Here is a 23,951-nt window from a genome sequence, read left to right as displayed (position 1 = left end):
TATATAACGATAATAGAGAAATTGAGACATGAAATTTGAGAGTGAGAGGAATTTAAAAATTAAGTAGTCTACCTCTGGTTAAGGGTGGTGAACTACATCTACGATATCTTGTACCTATTTGCTTCTGCTCTACTTTAAAATCCACTGAAATCAGAATGTAGGAATCTTCAAAAACCAAAACCCATAAAACAAATAAAATGGGAAGGAAAGAACTACAAAATTTTAGCTGTCAGAAAAATAGAAGGCTGATTTGCTCAGAATTTGGATCTAGGAAGTAGGGACAGATGTGGGGCAGAAAACTGGGGGGGATTAAGAAGACGCTAGCCCATCAGATGATCTGCTCACCTCAGCAAAAACCTAGAGGCTTATTATCTAGAAAGGGTAAAATACAAGTGACACCAGGTGCTATGGACTGAATGTTTATGTTCCCCCAGGGCTCATATATTAAAGCCCTAATTTCTGCAGTGATGTTATTTGGAGGTGGAGCCTTTGGAATGTATAATAATTAGGGCTAGATTGGGTCATGAGTGTGGGGCCTTTATAAATGAGATTATTGCCCTTATACACTTTCTCCCATGAGAGAATACAGCAAGAAGGCGGCCATCTGCAAACCAGGATGGACGACTTCACCAGATGCTGAATCTGTTGGCAGCTTGATCTTGGACTTCCCAGCCTCCTAAACTGTGAGAAATAAATGTTTGTTATTTAAGCACCCAGCCTATGGTATTTGTTCTGGCAGCCCAAACAGATTAAGGCATCAGGCAATGATGAAAGTAGGGACACAGCCCTGTAATCAGGAGACTACTTTAAAAGTTATCATATAAATGTGTAAACACGTGCCCTTTGCCCCATCCCTCACTGGCCTCCTAGGATGCTGATGTCTGGGTTGAGGAACTCCAAGTAAATGAAGAAAATTGTTCTTCACAGGATCCTGATAAAGAGTAGATTCTGATCAGAAGCTTCGGAGTGGCGGCCAGAGGTTCTATATCTAACAAGCTCATAGGTGACGTGGGTGCTCATGGTCACAGCCCATACTTTTAGTAGCAAGTCCTAGAATCTGACCAACATACCAGACTGATAGAGACTGATATTGAGATTTCTCAACAAAAAGGCCCAGCCAAATCAATCTAGAGTGAATGCCAGTTAGTTTTATAGCACCCCATTCTATAATAATGAGAAAATAGCCTAGGACTTCCAGACATCTGAGGAGTATCTCTAATATAAAAGAGTGAGACCAAACAGATAAAGACAATTTGAAGGGAAGAGATATTCTACAATGAGATAAACACTATGTTAACCATCCTCAGAAATATCAGAAACTATATTTCATTCATGAAATAAGAACATGATTTTATTTCTGAAAAAAAAAAAAAACAGGGAAAAAGAACTCAGAAATTAAAACTTTAATATTAGGAATAAAAGGAAGCTTAGAAGAGAATTTTGAGGGGAAAAATTGAGCAAAATTTTTTAAAAAATAGGTGGAAAAATAAGAAGAAGCAAAATAGAAAAAAGAGTGAATATTATTCTAGGAGGCTTCACTCTAACCCTAACCCAAATCTCAATAACAGGAACTTCAGAAAGAAAAAAAAAAAAAAAAGAAAACATAAAATGGAGAGGAGAACATTAGTTAGCCAAGGAAATTTCCCAGAAGTGATGAGCTGCCAGACTGGTAGAAACCACTGGGTTTCCTGCAATGGAAGTGAACACACACACCTGGCACATCATCACGACATTTTTGAACACTGGATATGACAACCAAAATATGTTGAGAGAGAAAGAGAAAACAGATCACAGAAAATGACTTAAGACTTCTCAACAACATCACAGGAAACTAGAAGGTAAAAAACAAAAATAGAAACAAAAACAAAACCGTACCTTCAAAATTGAAGGAAAATGAATTCCAACTTGAAAATTCTACGTGCAGTCAATTTTTCATGAGAGTAGAACACTAAAGATAGGCAAAGTCTCAAAAAATCTCTCTCTCAAACATTCTTTTTCAGGAAACTATTGCGGGGTATGGTGTACCAAAATCAGATGTAAAATTGAGGACGAATAAAACAAAGAACTTATGAAATTAGAGATCCAACTCAAAAGAGAGATGAAGGGACTCCTAATACTTGACATATCTCAGTTCCATAAAGTGCCTTCAAAGTCCTAAGATCACTAATATTGGCAAGTTGGAAGGATGGTGTGTGACAAGGGGCTGGGGTTAATATAAAGAGCTAAAATCTCATCTTGCATTGTGTCTTAGGAGATAGTAAAATTGAAAAGCCAAAGCCAGTACTATAAGCATATTTTTTAGATATGTGTCAATAAACATCCAAAGGAACAACTGAAAAGAAGTGAAAACAGCTGCCTCTGTAAAGTGGGAAATGACAGGGCTGTGAATGTGGCTGATGATGGTTATTCAACTCTTTAAACTACGTGTCCACACAACTTGCTATGAAAATGGAAAGAATAACAATGAATTAATCTAACATACTCATTTTAATCATGAAGAACCTGAGAGACTCAGAATTAAGACCTTTTTCCTGGTCCCCCAATAAGTTGCCTTTGAGAATGAGAACCACAGAGCATTTCATTTTTTCATTATTTAAACTAGCATAATTATGTTATTAAACATAATCAGTCATAAAATTTTAGATAATTGTTCACTCATTCATTTCACAAAAATCTATTGAGTGCCAACTAGTTCTCCAGGGTAAAATCGGGAGCAAAATTAGACCCAGTCTCTGTCCCCATGGAGTTTACAAGTTGCTAAGAGACATTTATATGACATTTACTGCTAACTAGAAGACCATAAGATTTGAAAATTGTCTCCTAGTTGTATATTCATCTGTTTCTTTCCTACATTCCTTGTGAAAGTTTTTCTGCCCACATCCAGTCTAACTCTTGACTTCATTTACTGACACAGTAAGCACTAAAAGATTTATTTTTCCTTTCTTTCTCAGCGCCAAGAAGGGTCTGGCCACTATCAGCATTTGAAGTATGGCCTTTAAGCAACTTCATGTTTCCATGTTAATGCTGCTTGGTCGCCAGCGTTTCGGCCCACAGACTGGCTGACAGCCCTACCAGAGCCACAAAAACCACAGGCTGGTTGGGGAGCTAACAATTTACATCTCGTGGTGCAATGAAGATTCAGTAATAAGTAAATTTTGTTGAAGATTGTGGAAATCCATGAGAAACTGGCCACTTACCTACTTCCTGATGGAAATGTGACATAAGAAATTCTCTTAAAGGAAACTACCATAATCTAGATAGACATTTGAGCCATTCTCTGACTTTTCAAAAATAACTTCCAAAGGCACACTATTAATGTACTCTGTCAATCTTGCTTTCCTCCTAGTTAGGGTCTCAAAAGTTAAAATATTTTAAAAATATTAAATATCTTAATATTTGAAAAGTTGTGCATCTTACAAGTTAATCACAGTAACTATAATAACTCTTTAGTTTCACTTATAAAACTCCCTTGAAAAAATGAAATGTTCTAATTTCAGTTATTTACTTTTTATCCAAAATGAAGACTTCTTTAGTCTGTTTTTGGAAGCTTTTTATACTCTTTCATTCATTCTCTTATTGACTATTCTGTGTGTCGGACGGAGGCAGAATGGCGCTCTCCCAGGGAGCTCAATCCCCATAATGATAGGTGTTCAACCAAAGAGTGCTTATTAATGGTTGTTCTTGGGACTTTCTGGCTGATGGGCCACCATTTCCTAACCACTTCCTCTCAGACTGGTAATTCATCATCAGAGGGAAAATTCCATCATTGTAACTTTATTCTGTACCAGCAAAAGGGGTGTTTCTCTAAAGGTAAACCTGAATCCTATGCTTTTGAGTCCATAGGATCCACCAAAGCAACTTTGTCAGCTATGCCTACTTGCTAAGTAGAAATGAGAAATTTCTAATTAAAAATTGAGAGGCCAAAATATCCTTAAGAACTATTCCTTTTTGCCTGCTGAATCCCTTTCTGATAATGACAACATTAAGGTTGCACTGGCAATACAGTAATAATAGCCTGAGTTCCCATTAGAAAGGGTCATGTATATTCTCAAATCCTGGAGGATGTTAGACAACTGAAATGTCTGCATCAATTGCAAATGGCAAAATTTTTACACACAAAAATGTAGAAACTGACTGAAGTTATAGCTTATTAAGAATTAAATAGCTAAAATTCAAAACTTAGGATTCTAAGTTTGATCTAAATTTTTACTTATGAATTGACAGAGTTGCCCCCATCATAGGAGAGTTAATGAAGTCTTATGAGTTTTTCCTTTAGCAAAAATACTAATTTCTCTAACATTTTCAATATTTTTCTTAATTCTGACTATCGGTTCCATGTACATAGGGAGTAGCACTATTTTAAATGTATTTGTCTCACCAGTGCAAAAAAAGTACCTAGAGGACATTAATTAGCTCAGATTCCTCCAACTGATCAATTAAATGCCTTTTAATTTCAACTTTAATGCTATAGCTCAGGCTTGTTCTATTTCTTCTGTGTCCTAATAGCTTACCCATGCCCCGTATCCATTCCCTTTTCATTCCAGTCTCCCTTGCTCACTGTCACTAGATACATCTTGATAGAGTCGGACGACCAGTTCAAAAACTTCTACTGGCTCTTAACTGGCCAGAGGATAAAGGCTGGACCTGTTAACCTGATACTAAAAAGCCCATTCCAAGTGATATCCCACCCAACTTGCAAACCTTCTAGCTAAAATAAACTGCTCCTCCACTCCCAAATAATCCTTGGACATTCCTACCTTTATGCCTAGCTCATGCCACGCCCTGTTCTTAGAATGCCTCCCCTCATCTGCACTGCTCTTCAAGTCTTAGAGCATGGTGCCCTGCTTGATTTCACATGCACAAGACCTTCCTCCACCTCATCATGGCAATTAACATATGCTGACTTACATCACAGGTAATCCCATCTTTTCTCTCTGTGATCCCAGCATCGGACATTGCTGCATTAAAAGGGTTTAATACATGTTTGCTGAGAGGTGAAAAAATGAGGAAAACACATGCCAAGCAGAAGTCTAAGACAACACACAGTTACCTAATAACCCATTACGTGTAGAAAAGCCCAAATGTGTTTCTTCTGCCCAGGCACTGTTCATTTACCTTCACCTTAGAATTTTGATCACAGCAATCCTTACCCTTGCACACAACCCCTTTGCAGGCTGCCAACTCACTAGACTATGCAACTTGCCTCTCTTACCTCAGAATACAGCTCTCTCTTCTCAGACCTTAATTTACTCCTTACCTCTGATTTAGGGCATAGCAATCTTGACTGTCAACATTGAAATGTTAACTAGCCTATAGTATTTTTCCACATATTTATGATAACAGGGAACTTAGACTGTGTGATGGACCCAAATACACAGGTTTTTGGTCTGGTTTTAGCCAATTACTTTCACCTCTTAAAACAATTCACTGATCATGTAATGATTAGCATATTAAAATATTGATTTATTCACTTCTTTCACTCTCTAACAGCTTCTTGAAAAATAGAAATAATTAAAAGGTAAGCAGCAGAATGCAAAAAGAAACAATAAAACTGCAAAATTTAGCAACCTCAAAATCTACAAAGTAACCACAAATTGGCTATGCTATAAATTAACCATATATATTTTAAAATCATATATAAACTCAAAAATCTTACTAAGGCAGAGAGAAAGGAGCAGTGCAGAACTTGAAGACACTGGGAACAGCTGCATAATTTAATCCCAACACATCCAAGGGATTTTACACTTTTTAGGTCCAAGCCAACTTCTGACAAATTCTTCTGTGATGCTGGAATGAAGCTCAGGGAGAGACTCCCATGACAGAACATGTTTAGTCTAGATTCCTTGGGACTTTTTCAGGACAACTCAGGGACTTTTCAGGGACATACCAGGCTTGTCCTCTCTATCACTTTTTATCACCCTAGTTCTTGGAGGTGCCTGCATGTTGCATCTTATTCTCCAGAAATTCCTTCCTAAACCATGGTGGTTTCCCTGAGGGCTACAAAGCCATACCAGAGCATTTGAGTATCTCATAGTCAAGAGAGTCTAAAATATGCCTTACGTTTGCACAATGCAACCGTTGGATCACTGCAATAACTGTCTTCTAAATAAAAAGAATAAGCCAAGGTAATGTCTTCATAGGATGTAGAGGAAGTTACCACATGTGCTTCACAGTCAGCAACTGCTTTGAAATCTGAAGGATTATGTGAGGTAATCCAACAGAGCTTTCATTGTAAACAGAAGGCTTAAGTTCACATTACAGTTATACCCAACACAAAGGCATTCACTGTGTACTGCTTGATTCTCTCTCTCTCACATGAACTGTCTTGGAAATGTCACTGTAGTCTGCCAAGCAGCTTTTTGTTCCGAAATTTTAACAGCAACCAGGCTTCTGATTGGTTAGATAGTTGATGCATAAAAGGTATGAGGATTGTCATGAACAAAAAGTTGTTCCCAAGCAATAAATCAGTCATTCATTACCTGAATAAACCTGAAAAAATAAAATATTAAGCAAGGGTCTGACGAAAGCCAATAATGCAAAATGTTTTCTTCATTTTAGATGACAGATCAAGGCGTGCTAAGAAACAATGCAACCTGTGAAAATAAAATTTCTCCTGTGGTCGGGGAGAGGCTGGGGGACACAGGCGAATGCAGGACTATAGGAATAAGATTTAAATTTCACCAAGCCTATTGACTACTTCTTCACTTAGACTAAAAATTTAGCCCCTTTGTAAAGGAGACGTCTGCTTTATAGTTCTCCCTATTACTATGGAGAAAACAGAAAACCTGTAGGGAAATAGACTTCTGTCTGAATCATATGCAGTATATTGTCCTTTGACTTCGAATGGTATTTATATTTTCAAAAAAAAGAGTATTTTAAATCATTACATTGTTTTCCCTAATGTATATTTGTATCCTGTTTTAGGGTCAGTCTCAATTGTTATAAGTACAGTAACTTACTGCTTCAACAAAGCAAATGCTTTTCTCAGTTACCCAGAGTATGATGAGAAGAAAAAAGATCTTACCACATTAACGGAAATACTGGCCAATGGCATAAACGCATCTACAGAAATGTTCCCATGACGTGCTTAGGGGACTCCAAACTATTCATTTTTCTCCAAACTGAACAGCTTGGCCTTTCCACAAAATTCTCACTCTCCACCACATTTTCCAAAGAAGCTCTGAAGTACAAGACCCAAAACTTGGAAAGCACTGACTTTGGACAATGTTTAGCAATTCAAGTCTTCACCTGTCTCGCTTCTGTCAATTCCCCTGTGAATAAACTTTAATCACTGCCATACCCATGGGGGAGGGGCAAGAGGGCAGTGGCATATGTTAGAAAGGCTAAACATACTTTCAAAATGAGCATTTTTAGTTCAAACCTTGGGTTGGTTTTTGTGGGATTTAATTTCCACTGAACAGAAACCGAGTACAGATGTATTTGATTTCTCCTTAAGGGTTGGTTATGGATGAATGGAAGAACCAGAGAAAATGCAACAGAGAAACACTGGAGCAGAGTAGACAGATATGTGCGTCTTGCCTTCCATCACGTGTTTACGATCCTCTTGCGTTACAGAAATAAAATGGTATGTTGCAACTTAGGCTAACAAAGTAGAAGAGGACCAAACACTTGTCAAAGGTGATCAGCTACATACATATAGTACATTACAATTCTAATTAAATAAAGCTGTGAGGTCCTTTGGCTATTAAAAATGTCATCAGCAATTAAGCTAATTTGTGTCTGACCAGGGCTTTATACAGTAACTGATTACTTACAGATGCCAAGTGCCCCAGGGAACTTTTGCCACCTGTTTTCAATCTTTGGATTGGCAGCATCGCCCTGACAAAACTTACTGGCCTATCACTGGGTTGTGCCATCTGTTGCAATGATAGTGATGCTTAATCAATAGTTTTTACAGGATCCCATCTACATTACCGAAGGACATTTTATTTTAGCTTTGCCCTATATTCTGCCGCAATTGATAACATCTGAAAATAAAATGCCCCAAATGAACTGCATTGTTGAAAGGTTACAGCCTGACATAATTGTTGAACAAATTCTGAGTATTATTCTTCCCCAAACCAAATATAGAATTTTAGAAGCAGAGGAGATGTGAGGTCATCATACTTAATCTCTCACGTAACGCAGGAAATTCCTTCCACCATAAACCTGAAAGATTAATTTCACCTTCCCTTTGAACACGCTTACTATCTCCCTAAAGAGTCCATTTCTACTTTAAAGAGCTGGCAATCTTACAAGTCCCTTCCTTACATTGAGTGGAGACCTGTTTACTTGTAACTTCAACTTGCTGATTGTTCTTCTGCCCACTGGAATGATGTAAATGAAGCCTAAATCACCATCTACATATGACAGCCTTTCAAATATTTTAAATTGCTGTCTTTCTTTTCTTTTAAACTATTTTTATTGAAGTGTAGTTAATTTACAATGTTGTGTTAGTTTCAGGTATACAGCAAAGTGATTCAGATAGAGAGATAGATTGATTCTTTTTCAGATTCTTTCTCATTATAGGTTATTACAGGTGTTGAGTACAGTTCCCTGTGCTATACAGTAGGTCCTCGTTGTTCATCTATTTTATACATAGTAGTGTGTATAGTTCAATTCCAAACTCTTAATTTTTCTCCCCCCATCCCACAATCCCCTTTGGTAACCCTAAGTTGGTTTTGTATGTCTGTGAGTCTGTTTCTGTTTTGTAAATAAGTTCTCAAGTCTTTTCTAGGCTAAATATTCCAAGTTCTTTTAGCTAATTCATATAATACTTGTGCCCTTGTCTTCATAATGTTATTGTTATAAATCAAATCCATTCCGTCAATGCCAGTGTAAAACCTTTCTCTGAAAATGTACACAATACCAAATAACAGTCTTAACTGGGCTACGGTCTGAGTTTTCTGGAAACTAATATGTCAATATAGCCTACTAGTACAATCACAATACAGCCTACTAGTACATTCACTTTTTTTGACCATTGTTTCAGGTTTTTTCTGCTTTAAAACCAAAAAGCAAGCAAGGTCTTCCTTCTCTTTAAGCTGTGCTATCAAAACTGTACCACCTAACTAGTTACTCAAAATTAGTTCAAGATTCCAGGCACAAATCAGCAAGGTGTCTTCTGCAATTATTTTCAGTGCACTGAAGTGTCGCTCACTTGTACCTGGAATCTTGAACTAATTTTAAGCAGTTAAGTATGACTTTACCATATTTTATTCCTTCTTAACATGTTTTTTTAAATTATTATTGTTTTTATTATAGGTGTTTCATCGTAATATGCTTATTCTACCTTTTCTAGTTTCAGTATAGTATTTCCTAACAGTAAGGAATGAAGCAGTAAATAAATTAAGTGGTTTCCCAGGTCTAAGCCCATATAATGAAATAACACAGTATTTTGAGCCCATTTTGTTCATTTACTTTGTCTTTTCAAACTCCACATTTTCTGAGTTCATCCAGACATAATTCAGTTAAAATCCTTTCTTTTCACTTGTCTTTGGTACTATTGTCATCTTTCCATCTTCTGGGACATATCTGTTGAAAATCTAGCCCAATATGGGCTTCTTGAACAACTCACAGTATTGGTTCTCTATGTTGCTGACTAGTTTTTGCTCGACAAGCCCATTTGTGATTTTATGTCAACAAAACTTAGGAACAAGCAGTTAATATGAAAATGTGATGCTCTGTACATTGTACTAATAAGGTTTTTGCTTTTTAGAGGTAAGGAATGTAGTATCATGATGGTCTCATTTTACGCAAGGTTGGGTGTACCAAGTGCATATAAAATTTGTGCCATGAAACAAGTCTCGCCCTGAGGTTGCCACCTGTTAGTGCTGACGAAGACAGGCTGGATTTATGTCTGGACAGGCCATTCAGAGCTCCAGAATGTGGCTATGGGTACAGCGACCCCAGCACCAGCTGCCACAGTCACATTGCTGGGTCCTCCAAGCCATCCCCCTCAACACTGACCCTGCTTCCACAGTCCAGGCCAGCCTACATCGGAAAAAACGTGAATACTGATTGTTCTCTTCTCTGGTAGGCCTCACTAATTATGGGCTTCAGTACAGTTGGGAAAGTCTCAGGCCCAGCGTGGCTGGACTTGAGTGCTGAAGTCTTGCTTTTTGTTCAGTCATATTAAAAAAGACAAAGGGGACTTCCTAGGTGTCGCAGTGTTTAAGAATCTGTCTGCCAATGCAGGGGACACGGATTCGATCCCTGCTCCAGGAAGAGCCTACGTGCTGTGGAGCAACTAAGCCCGTGTGCCACAACTGTTTAGCCCATGTGCCACAACTACTGAAGCCCGCGCACCTAGAGCCCGTGATCCGCAACAAGAGAAGCCACCGCAATGAAAAGCCCGCGAACTGCAACGAAGAGCAGACCCTGCTCGCCGCAACTAGAGAAAGCTTGCACATAGAAACGAAGATCCAATGCAGCCAATAAATAAATATATATATAACTAAATTAATTAATTAAAAAAAAGACCAAGGGAAGGGGAAGGAAGGGACAGTTGACTGGTAATAGAATGCAAAACTGTATGCTATACTCATGAGACATGAGAATGTAATAAAATAAGCTCATATTTCTCTTATTTGAGTGTAAATGTAACACATAAACATCTCACAGAGTAAGTCTAACATTTTCTTCTGTTTGTCCACCCAAAAAGATAAAAACGCGTATGCTGAATAATTACTGACATCTCACTTCTAGATTTACAGTGGCACCATTTAAAAAGCTAACCTGAATTATAATATTACCTATTTCAACATCGATATCATACACCTATATAGACCTATCAATATACATACAGAGAGAGAGACAGCCATATAGCTCTGGTTCAACATTGGTGTCGTTTTTTAGTACCTGCGGTTCTACAATTATATATTTCTCTGGCTTGTAATCATGGTGATCACAGATGTGATTATAATAGCCCATCCTACTTTTTCCTAATTCAGGAACGTTGTTGAAGGTTTACTTGTCCCATTTAACTGAGAGCTAAAAGAAGCATTTTCTAGAATTGAGAATGGAATCCTATTAGTAAGAAGGACATTGTACATCCATTTGAGGACTACTGCGATATAATTAAGTAGGAACTTCATTCTAAAACTAGGGCACGCAAGCCCAGGGTTAATAATAGCTGTTCTGGGGCATGCTGCAGAATCTGAAGTTAATCAATCATCCTCATATCTGAGACTCATACATTTAGAAACTGTCATTTAATCGTGTAACAAAAAAGAGGAGAAAAAAACATGTTTTGCATAGAAATCTGTGCTCTTGAGGATCCGTGGAGTCCAAGCACACGTAGGCATAGGCTTCCTCGCTGCCTCTGCTTCACCTAAGCCTGGGGATTTGCTGGTGCCACAGACATAGCTTTATTATTCCAGAGGCAGATGTCATGTTCTCTTAGCCACGTGATCCACAATACATGTGGGAATTGGTTGTCCTAAGGATTCCCAGGTGATTCCAAGGAATTAAGGTGATAAAAAGGTCAATTCCATATGCCTGACGACATGAGACCAAAGGCACATATTTACATTTTCAATGAAAGTACCAAAAAAAAAGTTGGCCAATAGTCCATGCCAATTTTTCAGAATTGTTTGAGACTTTCTGATTGTGGTAGAACGCCTTTTCAAAAGAGCTTACAGGCTGTCTCAGAACTCTGCTGCACTAATCACACACAGCCAAGTCAGGTCATTTTAATGTAGCATGGCAGAGAAATTTTTAAGAAGTTAAAGAATCTAATGGATCATCTAGATAATAGCACCCTCAAGCAAAATGATGCTCGTTGTTTTTGAATAAATGCAAATTATTTAATGTTGCTCTGAAGGGCGCTGCTGTAGAAAAGTGGCCAAATTTTCAAACATTTCATTATACAATATTCAAAATCCCATATATTAAATTTTGTCTTTGAATTGGAGATTCGCATGCAAGAGGTCTGTTGTAGCATGTTCTCAGCTTGTTAAGGGAAGCAGGATGAAGCAGAAGGAAAAATTCAAGTGTAATGCAGTTACAACAGAGGCCTGGGCTGATCCCAGGAGGAGCCCTGGACTAAAATGGCCCTTCAGAGTTGCCCTCTAGGGAGGCACAGAACCCATACAAGCTCCTGCTGTTGACCAAGCACGATGCTACAAGTGCTGTCGTTAACCAAACACTATGCTAAGGTTTGGCGATAACGAAAAAAAAGAAATGGTGCCCGCCCTCAAGGATCTCAGGGTCCAGTGGGACAGAGGGACAAGCAGGTGGATAACGGTGTGAAGCACTGTGGCCGGGGACGTGCCCAGCACACAGCCCAAAGCTCAGAGGCGTTACTACAAAGATACTGTGTGTTTACTTTCCCTTTAGTGATGATTTCAACTAAAAGCAGTTGAAGCAGCTTTTAGTATATTGCTCCTTTTGAGTTTCTGAGTTATTTCTACAGTGATGAAAGATGGAATGCCTTTTAATACATTAGGTGGAAGTAGGAAGCTAGTAGGTTGGAAAAAGTCCAACCCTGAATCTTCTTTTTGCTCACATAACGGACTGATGTTGAAAACCTGAGGGTCCCCTTCCTTCCTACTGCTATGCTCACTCACCTGAAAACAAACAAACAAACAAACAAACAATAAAGCTGTAAGCTTCTCACGATGTGAAGCCAGCTTCTAAGGAGTCAACTGTGCACATCTCTTGCCAACTCCATTTTCAGTGATGTCTGGTTGGTAGCTTAAAATTGGTCATGGTGGGTGTATCTACACCAACAAAATTGGCAAATGCTACAAAAGAAAATTGCTATTTTCCTTCCTCAAAGAGCCTGTTGTTAAACACTTACTGGCACACTGCTGCTTATACCTAATGAATTATTTCGGCAATGAAGTTTTCCTAGTTGCCATATTCTCAATAATGAATTAATTTTTGCATTTACAGGAATCTATTTATATATGTTTGCAGAAGGTGAAAAATTACTGCTTCCTTCCCAAAGAACCAGAGATCAAACTCGTTTTCTGGCTATAGACATGACCTAAAACCTAAAGAAAGAAGCTTGGCTCTAATCAGTGATAATCAAAAGGGCTCTTCAGATATTTCCCATCATGTCCCCTGAAATCTGTATCCTTGAGTGGAGTACATCAAATGTCAGGCGAAAACAACAGTAATGAAAAGTGATCATACCCTTGCAGTGTGCAATGGAGAATGTCACTTCTCATTTCTGGGGAAAAGAGTATGCTATGGAATCCCTGTCCTCTAAAGTTTATTTCTGAAACACTGTAAGCCTGCTGTGTAAAGTGAGTTACTAAGACAGAGTACAGAAGAACCAGGACAAAGGAGTCTCCCAGAGGAAGCGAGGGGAAGGCTCTGAGCCATAATCCACTATATAATCAGGAGAGAGGAATGAAAAACAGTTCACAGGTAAAGATGGCCGCAGACACTTGGGTGCAAATGACAAGAAAAAGTCAAAATGGATCCCCTAAAATATGAATTTCATATAATCAAATGCTTAGGAGCAGCTCATCAGGATCAATGATACATTAGATGCTATGTGCTTCTTAAATCTGTAGTTCCTAATCTATAGCTTGTGTTCCTTTTGTTCACCAAAAACATTTTTGAATGTGTTATCAAAAACTGCCCAATTTTGTGAGTTCTTTAAAAGGAAGATACATTATAAAAAAACAGAATTAAAATTTTTGAAGTGTTTTATTTTTATTTCACAGCGACATTAGGCGCACAAAAGCATAACACACTTTCCGAAGTTGATTGGAACCATGACTCTTCTGCTATAGCCTTTATTTACTTAGGGGAACGATTGATTCATATTCACACCTGTCATCACTCACATTTAAGCACTGTCTGACCTTTACTTAGAGCAGTGGTTCCTGGAGTGTGATCCCAGGCTAGCAGTATCACCTGGACACCAGTTAGATATGCAAATTCTTGGGCCTCACCCTAGACCTACTGAATCAAGCTTTAACCGACAACACTATTATATAATTGAAATTTGTTAAGAGAGTAGAAATTAAATGTTCTTACCAAAACAAAAACAAAAACAAAAACAAAAAACCCAACAGGTAAAAATGAGGGTTGATGGATGTGTTAATTAACTCGATGGAGGGAATCCTTTCACAATGTACGTGTTTATCAAGTACCCCGATGTGCACTTTAAATACCTTATAATTTTATTTGCCAATTATACCTCAATAAAGCTGAAAAAATAAATTTTTAAAAAAGAAAAGATAATATGGTGAAGTCTAATGCTCTGTGGTTTGAAAAGCCCTGCAGGTAATTCTGATCTCAAAAAAGTTTGAGAACCACTGGTTTAGAAGTAAAAGATAAATCAGGGTAAATTCTAATTCACACAAGGATAGAGTGACAGACAGTACATGTGAGGGCACAGATTATGTGTATCCTGGTTACTCCTGTATCATAATTATCTTCCACAGTGTCTGCCCATGGTCAGGGTCAGTAAATACTTCCCGAAAGAACAGCCTTCCTTTGCTCTCTTTATCAGTTAAAGAAGCGACACTAACTGAATACAACAAAAGCCCTCAGCCTTTGTTGCCTTTAGTGAAATTCAGTTTGGGGTCCTGCCCCAAAATTCATTTTGATCACATTTTATCATATTACTATTGTAGATAGAATCCTGTTTCAAACAAATGTTCCAGAATGTGTTCCTCTTCACTGTCAGATCTCCAGGGAAAAATGCTCAGACATTAAAACACCCAAGTGCTCTAAATCCAATACAATTTGACTTGTAATGCTCATCCCTTTATTTCTTGAAACAAGTCTTTCCAATACAAAAATGTTTACTAAATGTCAATGTTATGACAGGAAAAAAACCCTGATTTATTTCTTTCCATATTTAAACATACGAATAAGTATCTAACACCATAAGGCACCTCATTTCCACTCTAAAAAAGACAATGTGTTCAATATCAGTTGCTTTGAAAAAAGGCACAGGAGGGGTGACAATTAGAGTAAGCTCTCTGTTCAAGTATACAGCCATAACAGCATCGCTACAATAGCAAATAGATCCTTTAAGTACGAAACTGCTTCTCAGTAAGGGCGTGATACAAAAGACAAAGTATCATCATTTTGAGGGGCTTTCTAGCATGGCAAAGGGATCGGTGCAAAGAAATCCAGCTTCAATTCAGAAATCAAGGCAGACCCTGATGAGACCCATCAAATCGACTCCTTTCACAAGTCACTGAAATGCTTCCCTGAGCGAACATTCCTCCATGACAGCTTTCTGCTTAGCAAGGCACCCAAACATCTCTGCACATTAACAGAGTTGGCTTTGATACCTTCTGTAATTTGTTGGAGGTTAACATGGTGGATCTCATGACAGGATCACTGATCAGATCATGAGACAAGGATTCCTGCTGAGCTTTCTTTTGTGCTTCTGGTCTGAAATTTCTGTCACTTCTAGTATACGAGATTTTGCTACTATTTCTTCTCTCACAAGGTTTCTTTAATGTTGCTCATGCGTCAGAAACTTAACAGAATGCTAAGAACAAGGGGGTTTCAAGTTACACATATTCGAATGTGGTTAGAGCTCTGCAACAGTCCATTTGTGGCCTAACACTGAACAGCAATGCATCACAATCCTGTTTGGTTACATTACTATGATCTTTGTTGAGGCTTTCAGTGAAAATCAATGACTTGTATTTAGATCTTGAAAATAATGAGTCTGCACATATACATTGGCTGCTGTTGAGTTACATTCACATCCATGACTCCAGCACAGTAATCATTCTACTTGAGGTTCTTCATCAGTGTGCAAGAAAATGTAGAGGTACCACCCATAAACCCTGCAGAATATTGTTGTAAAAATAAACAGGGAACATTCTGCTGATAACAGCTAAGTGAATTCAAACATAATGCCATACTGTACAGTCATAACCAGCAGCTTCCAGAACTGCCTGGTAATACAGATGTACAATCTAAGATATCATGGCTCAAGGCAAGTAACTCACTGCTGCTCTGCTTTCTAAGGCACTAAAATAACTGGTACACTTAAACCTTCACAGATATTATGTTCTTTAGTCTCCAGGGTCAGTGAACTATGCACACTAATGATTTGTACTCTAACTAATTATGCAAAATGGGAGTGGGGGCATAACATGCTGTTATGGTCTCTGCAAACCGACCTTGAAGGGCTGTCATACTTTATTATAAATTTCTTATTATAATGTGGTGGGGAAAAAAAATTAAAGGTGTTCTCTGGCACCACAATTCCTTGATTGAAGGGTGAAAAGAAATTGTCTTTGCTTGCAAAAATTTCTCAACAAGCTTTCTTTGATGGTGTAAGTGCAAGTTGATAGGAGTTGGATATCATTCAGTTTCAGACCATCAAGAGAGACGTGTTCTACCTTCATGGAGAAGAGAAAAGCAGAAGAGACCAGAGGAGAGAATAGGGAGGAAAAGGAAAGAGGAGCTAGCAAGAACATAAGGCCCCACCCTCACAAAAACTATGAAGTTGCAGTGCCCAAAATACACGGCAAAAACAGAGATAAACGCTGCTCCATTTTGCCAGTTTTTGTTGCCGCTGTATTAATTCCTCCTCCAAATTCCCCTTCCATAACAAACAGTAGGAAAGTTATTACGTTTTGGGTAAGTGGTCTCTGTGGGGACTCAAAGATGGTGCTGATTTTCACATCTATGCCACACAGCACAGCACAGAGAAAATACACAAGAACTAGAACTCTAAAGACTAGAGAACTGTCCTAGAAATTTTCAGAAATCCTGGCAATAGCTCTGTGTTTCTATAGGTCACAGAATTGGGGCTGAAGCTGTTGGAACAAACTTCCTAAATCTTCAGATATGCAGGTCCCTAAGGTTCTATTCGATTTTACTGGATATTTTACATTCTAAAGAAATCTGACATCCCTAAGGAAAGGATGTTAAAAGAGGTACATAGGTCCCAGGTTTAGAATGACTGATTTAAATAAAGACCTTTGCAATTCACTCTACAGTGTAGGATATTCAGATATGAATATTTCTAAATTTAAGTACCAAGGATACAAACTTTTCAAGTTTCATAAATTAAGATATGAACCCTCAACGCTTAGTGACCATATATTTAATGAAAACCTGGACAAGGTCCTTGCTAAGAAAGGAACCATATAAACTCATGGCTATAAAGATAGCTCTCTAATGCCAGTTGTTTTCCTCTCAGTGGTGAATTGTTCTTTAGCAGCTTTTTACCAAAAGGTAAAGTTGGATAAGACTTCCATTCAATTATTTTCATTTTATTTTTTTCTTTTTCTTTTTTATATTATTAGAAACATGTTTCTCAGAAACACCCAGATTATCATTCCAGGTCTCTTTATTACCCTTTTTCAAAAAACATTCAATCATTTTACAAGATAAAAGGGGTTCACTGAATGGAGATCTGAATGATTTTTATGGAAGAGATGGTAACCCTCAAACTGCGTGACATCTTAGGTCTAATTTCTTCATTTGGAAAATAACCATTCAATGGGATTACAGCTAAGGTCCAAATTTAGGTTCATTTCTTCCCTCTGTTCAGATATCAGAAAGAAAACTAACTACTTTGCTTTCTATTTCCACTTCAGTCAGAAGCCTGTCTGCAACAGGCCACAGAGATGGGTTCATGAAAGTGGAGGCAGCAGGGCAAGACGGCACCGTCTGTTCCACAGCAGGTCTGGACCACAGGGCAGCAGGCAGCAAGCAGCTCCCCAGGAAGGACATCATCAAGTTTCTTAAACATGTGGCTGAGACAGCTGACAAGGACCGTTTGGCTACAGCCTATAACCATATTTTTGAAAGTAAGAGTTTCAAGGGTGCTGAAAGTATCAGCAAAGTGTCTGAGCAGTTGAAAAATGTGAAGCTTAACGAAGATAAACCCAAAGAAACCAAGTCTGAAGAGACTCTGGATGAGGGTCCACCAAAATATACAAAATCTGTTCTTAAAAAAGGAGATAAAACCAACTTTCCCAAAAAGAGAGATGCTCACTGCTGGTATACAGGAACACTACAGGACAGGATTGTTTTTGATACTAATATTCAAACAAGTTCGAAGAAGAAGAAAAATGCCAAGCCTTTAAGTTTTAAGGTTGGGATAGGCAAAGTTATCAGAGTATGGGATGAAGCTCTCTTGACTGTGAGTAAAGGAGAAAAGGCTCGACTGAAGAGTGAACCAGAATGGGCTTATGGAAAGAAAAGACAACCTGAGGCCAAATTCCACCAAACGCAAAACTTATTTTTGAAGTGGAATTAGCGGATATTGACTGAAATAGTAAAGACATCGGCCACAATAAAACATGGCCTTGAAGAAACTTACGTATCTAATTAGAGCTAGTTACTATTATAAGGGAAGAGTCAACTGGAAAATTCAAAAAGTTGTTAGAATTTGTTTACTTGATCCCCAACTTTTAAGAAATGTAATCCATTATAAACCCTTGAAGTTTAAAATATTTTACTGTAGCTGTGTAAAATATCATTTAAAGAGAACTGATTTGCCTTTTACCTCACGTCGTAAACTAGAAGGCTCAAATTTATCCAATGGGGGGTGGGGGAAGAAATGGGTTCAATGGTCTGCACAGCAGCTGCTCAGGACTCAAAATTTCCTCTGTTGACTACAAGATGACATGCCTTGACAATCTGGCAAACTGCTCCAATTACTCCCCTGGGAACAAGGTCTAGGCCAGTTTGGAAGCTTAATTTGAAAAACAACAATAACAAAAAAAGCTTACATGATGCTTATTTAGTCTAGGATTAAACACAGTTTTTTGAGATGATCTATTCTCTCCTTGTACCTCATAAAAAAAAAAACAACAACAAACCTTCCTCTCCCCAAATTAATTCCAAACAACAACAACAACAACAACAACAAACATGGCTGTGGAATGGACTTCAAGTATTGGGCTCTATCACAGCCTTGGAGAAGATGTACTAAATCCCAAATGTCCTGGCCAATTATATTTCATAGACAATTCCAATTAATTTTAGAAAGACAGAACTGGTTACAGAGATACTTGGCTTTACCAGACACTTTACTGAACAGCCAAAGAAGATGTCAGTTTTCCAGTTCTGGCTTATGTGTTTAGCTGTCATAGGATGGTATAGCTAACAAATTATAATGATTTATTTTAGGTCTGTAGGTTTTATCAATTATGGAATCAAGCACATAGAGAGTGATCAAGAACTTTATCTTGCTTCAGAGAAGGGTCAAACATTCACTCTCCACGATAGCATAAGTATAAGCAAAGCCATGAAATTAGTCATTTGTGTCTGTCTTAGATAGTAATTGTACAACAGGAACCCTATTGCTATAAAATCAAGCTTGATTACACTCTGAGATGATAAAGAAATAGATGATTAACTTCATCTGGTCTGCTCTATGTGAAATAGCAGCAATGTACATAGAAACAATAATATTCGTTTAAGAACATGTGTTAATCCAAGAAGATGTTAGATCTAATGAAAAACAAGTTAGGCTTCTAGTTAAGAGCTGAGCTCACAAGAATATGCTGAACTAAGTCAGACAAGCTCAAAGGAACAGTCTAAGTATTTGATCACCAAGAAATCACAATCAGAAAAGAGTATGCATATTTTCTAGCCTTTCTGGTATCATCTAATGTACAAAAGAGGTACCAATATTACATATAACTCAATAGGTACCAATATTACATATAACTTAAACTCTAAAAAATAAACTTTATTGCCCCAATAAATTCCATTGCAAAACTTAGATTTGTATCATGAGAGAATATGAAAACAGAATATAAATTAGTACAACTTTTCTGAAGACAGTTTGGCAACAAGTATTAATATCTATATAGCCTGTTCCACCAAGGTCATATGTAAAAATTTTACGATAGAGCCAATCAGATCAGTGCACAAAGATGAGTGCACAAGTAACTTCAACTCAGTATCATTTAAATAAAAAATTGGGAAACCATCTACATGTCCATCATTATTAGGGGTCTGGTTACATATATTATGATGCAATACTTTCATGTAACACTATGTTGCTGTGAAAGTGAAAATTCCATGTGTTAACTTGGAAAGAAGATATTTCCAGCATATTATTGAATCAAATACTTATGCAATTGATACAATTTTTATAAAATTATATACATATAATCTAAATGTATATAAAAGTGAAAATCTGCTGGAAATTTGTGTATGAAAATATTAAAAGTGGCTACCTCTGTGTATCAAATACAGAAGACTTTTTATTTGTATGTTAAACTTTCTATATTTCACGTTCTTATGGTGAGATTTCACCATGTCTACAGTCAACAAAAAAACTGTAGAGATCAATATACCTTTTAAATTGTGACACACATCAGTAGAATACTCTTGTCTGCTCTAAAATTAATTTCCACACCGTCCTAGTTTGAAGACTAGAATTAGGACTAAATTCGTGTGTTTGCTTGCAAACTCCTTAAGCCCCAGTTTTCAAATAAGCATATATATCTTTGTCACAATTGTAAAATTTTCCAAATTGTTCATTTTCATAAATTGAGTTGCCTTATAAGAAATAAGAGACATTTATGCTGACATTTTACAAATTATACAAGTCTTCCAAAGAGTAGGTATCTAAAATTACTCTTTAATTAAAGAGAGGTTCCCAGTGGCACCTCTTAATTGCTAATATTTCTTAAGTTTTCACTATCTGCACTAAAAAAGAGATAATTGTGTAACTTTATGAAAAAATATGAGTTCTAATGAAATCATATGTCACTCTAGATATCCTCAAAATGTGCTACGTGAGACAGAACCTTGCCATTACCCTTAAGTGTTGCCACTTGTAGCACACACATGCTTTAAGAGCTGCTTTTGTTAGATATCCTATTATAATTCTTTTCTCCATATTCATGATTATATAGTCCCTGGATTTTAAGTACTTTTCAAATGTACACTTTCCCCAAGTGTTTACTGTGAGTTCTGTTATCAAAGTATTCTCAGAATAAAATTCTGGGTTTGAAAGACGACCCGGGAGACCTATACACTCCATTTATCTTCCAAACATGTGTAATGGAGAGAAGGGAGAATGTAATCTTTTACCCTTTCACAGCAATGTGACTTGGCCTTATTAGACAGGGGGCATTTCCACAACAGAAAAGAGTTCACTACTGGTGAGAGAAGACACAAAAGTCAAGAAGAAAACTGCTGAAGGATACTTAAAATTAAAGAATATATTCGCATTAGAAAAGCTTAGTGGAATATAATGAAGGGCGCAGGAGCCATGCAGAATACATTTCTGTTTTGATTGGTTTTGTTTCTGAGAATTTATGGAGGCTATATCAAGTCCTTTAAGAGAGAAGGGACCTAGGAACTGCTGATTGGCTAATTTCACTTAATTACCTGAAAAAGTTTAGCAAACTATCAATTTTATGTGCAAATGGGAGCAGTGAATGTTATTAAGAATAGCCAGAAAGTCATCTTTCTGCATCTGGGGCAATGCACCCCAGTAAATTTTCCAGTTCCCTTTATCAGAATCTATTGTTTCCCCATTGCATGAAGTCCTGTATCTCAGACAGACACTACAGAATTAATTATATCTATACACTAGGACTAAATCAATCAAAAATTCAAGGTAATTCTAGTATGTAGGACATGCATATAAAGGACTCAGTTGACAGAGAATGTGCTAGACAAGGGGGGATATACATGTGTGAGACAAACACAACCTGTGCTGTCACTGATCTTTTATTCCATCTATTTTTTGTCCTTCCATCCATACATTTGTTCATCTGCCCATTTACTTATAAATCTAGGTGACAGGCTAGCTAACTATTATCAATCAGCAATTAGTAAATTCTCAAGTCAATGATTTGTCTGACAGCAGATGTCTTCATTGAGCAAGGCTGACAAAGATTTCAAAACAGACATAGATACAGAAATAAAATCTTAAAAATGGGAGCCATATATGCAACTATATATTTTCTAAAAGATACATTTAAAGGTAAAGAAATGGGGTAAATTATTTTTAATAATATATCTTATTAGTTGCAGTATATCCAAAATGTTATCCTTTTAACACATAATCAATATAAAAATTATTAATGCGATAGTTTGCATTATTTTTAGAAACATTTCTTCAAGTACTTAGAGCTCCCCTAAGGGCAGTGGTTGTCATTCATTCACTTACCTTTCCAGTCAGTAAATACTCATTTTCATGTAAAAGGTATTTTTAATTTTTTTTTTTTTTTTGGTGCTGTGGAGGTTACAGAAATAAATAGGACATTTATAGTTCCAAGGAATTTACAGCCAGCAGAGATGACATGCCCAATGATTATTCTAATAGAAAATTGTAAGAATATGAAAAGATTTAAATGAATGCTATGACAGGTCAAAGGAGGAGACATTATTTCCAGTATAGCAAGAGAAAACAGATGGAAACAATTTTTAAAAAGAGCAAGGGAACTGATTTTCATTAAGCAGCACCCAGGCCTAACAGTCTACCAGGTATACACCCCATGTATACTAAGCATTGTGCATGTGTTTTACGTATGTTATCTCATTCAGTTCCCCCAAACAATTGTTTTGTGTTGTATTACCATTTACAGATGATGAACCTAAGACTAAAATCGTTACCGCTTTACTCCATCTCAAAGCAGCCCTCAGACCATAGTCTGTAAAGCTTAAAATTCCACTTTTTTTCCTCTCCCTAATCCTGAATCCCAGTGGAGGGAGAAGCAAGGTGTGTACTGTAAGATGGGTAAGATCTATGACTTTCCTGGGCATGGGCTAGGAATGTTTTTTTGGCGGGTGGGGAAGTACAGTTGACCCTTGTGGGATTAGGGGCACCCACCCTCTGCACAGTGGGAAATCCTCCTGTAATTTATAGCCGGTCCTCCCTGCACATGCTTTCTCCATATTGCAGGTCTGCATCCATGGATTCAACCAACCACTGATCACATAGTATCAATATTTACTACTGAAAAAAATCCATGTAGAAGTGGACCTGTGCAGTTCAAACCTGTGCTGTTCAAGGGTCAACTGTAGTTCAGTTTGATAGGAAACCAAGAAAGGACAGAATAAATTACAGAAGATTAGTACAGAGAAGGTCTCCTTACAGCCCCATCTGGGCTTGTTAGAGATTTTTGAGCAATAACAAATCACACATCCGCTTTAGAAGTGTCCTGAAGGAAGTGTATAGCACAGAGATGGAGAGCAGGAGAGCCTCTTAAGGCGTTCCCTAAATGACCTAGTCCTTAAGCAGACCAGAAAGCATCCTGATAATTTTCTGACTGCTTAAGTTATGATGGAAACACGTTTTTCAAACTTATATCCATTTTTCAACAGAGTTTATAACTTTATGTCTGTTTGTTCACTATGAGAGCAATCTGTACTAAATAGCATATTAAGTTAAAGAAATCAATAAATCAATAAGTAAATTACCTGAGGATCCCCAGGTAACAGTTTTCTAGTCATTCTAAATTAATTTACTTAAATTATGTATAAAATAAATTCAAGTAAGTGAAGTTATATTGTGAAAATTGAATTAAAGCTTATACTATATTTTCTATATTTTTGTTCTCTCTAATGAAGTCCTACATAGACCAGAGAGAATACACACGAATCAGCAAAAATCAAATGTCAGATGTAGATAATAAAATATTTCATTCTACAAAATGCACATCACGTGAAACACCTGAATGGCTATAGGATGCTAGATGCTTACTCCTGGGTTTTTCCTTCACATGGCATGTACAATTACTTTAGCTGCCTATTGCTGAAGACTGGCTTAGAGGAAATTTTCATTCAAAATATTAGTAAAAATAATAAAGGATAAATATCTACCAAATTTTGTGCTCAGGAAATAGTGTGAAATGGGCTGACAGAGAAAATCAGTCACTATGCAAGGCTTGGTCTACTTTTTATTAACCACCTTCAAAGAAACTGCTTTAAAAGATAAGCCCATATATTTTGCTTAACTAAGTCAACTGTACTTTTTTTTACATTATTATTCTCACAGTCTCTGCCTGTTCCAATGCCTACCTAGCCTGTCG

The 23,951-nt window shown here is 37.2% G+C and overlaps 1 protein-coding gene and 1 pseudogene across 1 annotated transcript in view; one reads left to right on the top strand and one right to left on the bottom strand.

Moving 5' to 3' along the window:
* Window positions 1–23,951, bottom strand: part of PLXDC2 (plexin domain containing 2) — a 400,818-nt gene that overhangs the window by 265,656 nt on the left and 111,211 nt on the right. The gene's annotated exons all lie outside the window — the stretch shown is intronic.
* LOC130851113 (peptidyl-prolyl cis-trans isomerase FKBP3-like) lies at window positions 16,339–18,219 on the top strand (annotated as a pseudogene).

Source organism: Hippopotamus amphibius, chromosome 4 (genome assembly GCF_030028045.1).
Source record: "Hippopotamus amphibius kiboko isolate mHipAmp2 chromosome 4, mHipAmp2.hap2, whole genome shotgun sequence".
Lineage (NCBI taxonomy): Eukaryota > Metazoa > Chordata > Mammalia > Artiodactyla > Hippopotamidae > Hippopotamus > Hippopotamus amphibius.
The sequence above is the reverse complement of the archived record's forward strand: the minus strand, read 5'-3'. Positions and strand labels throughout refer to the sequence as shown.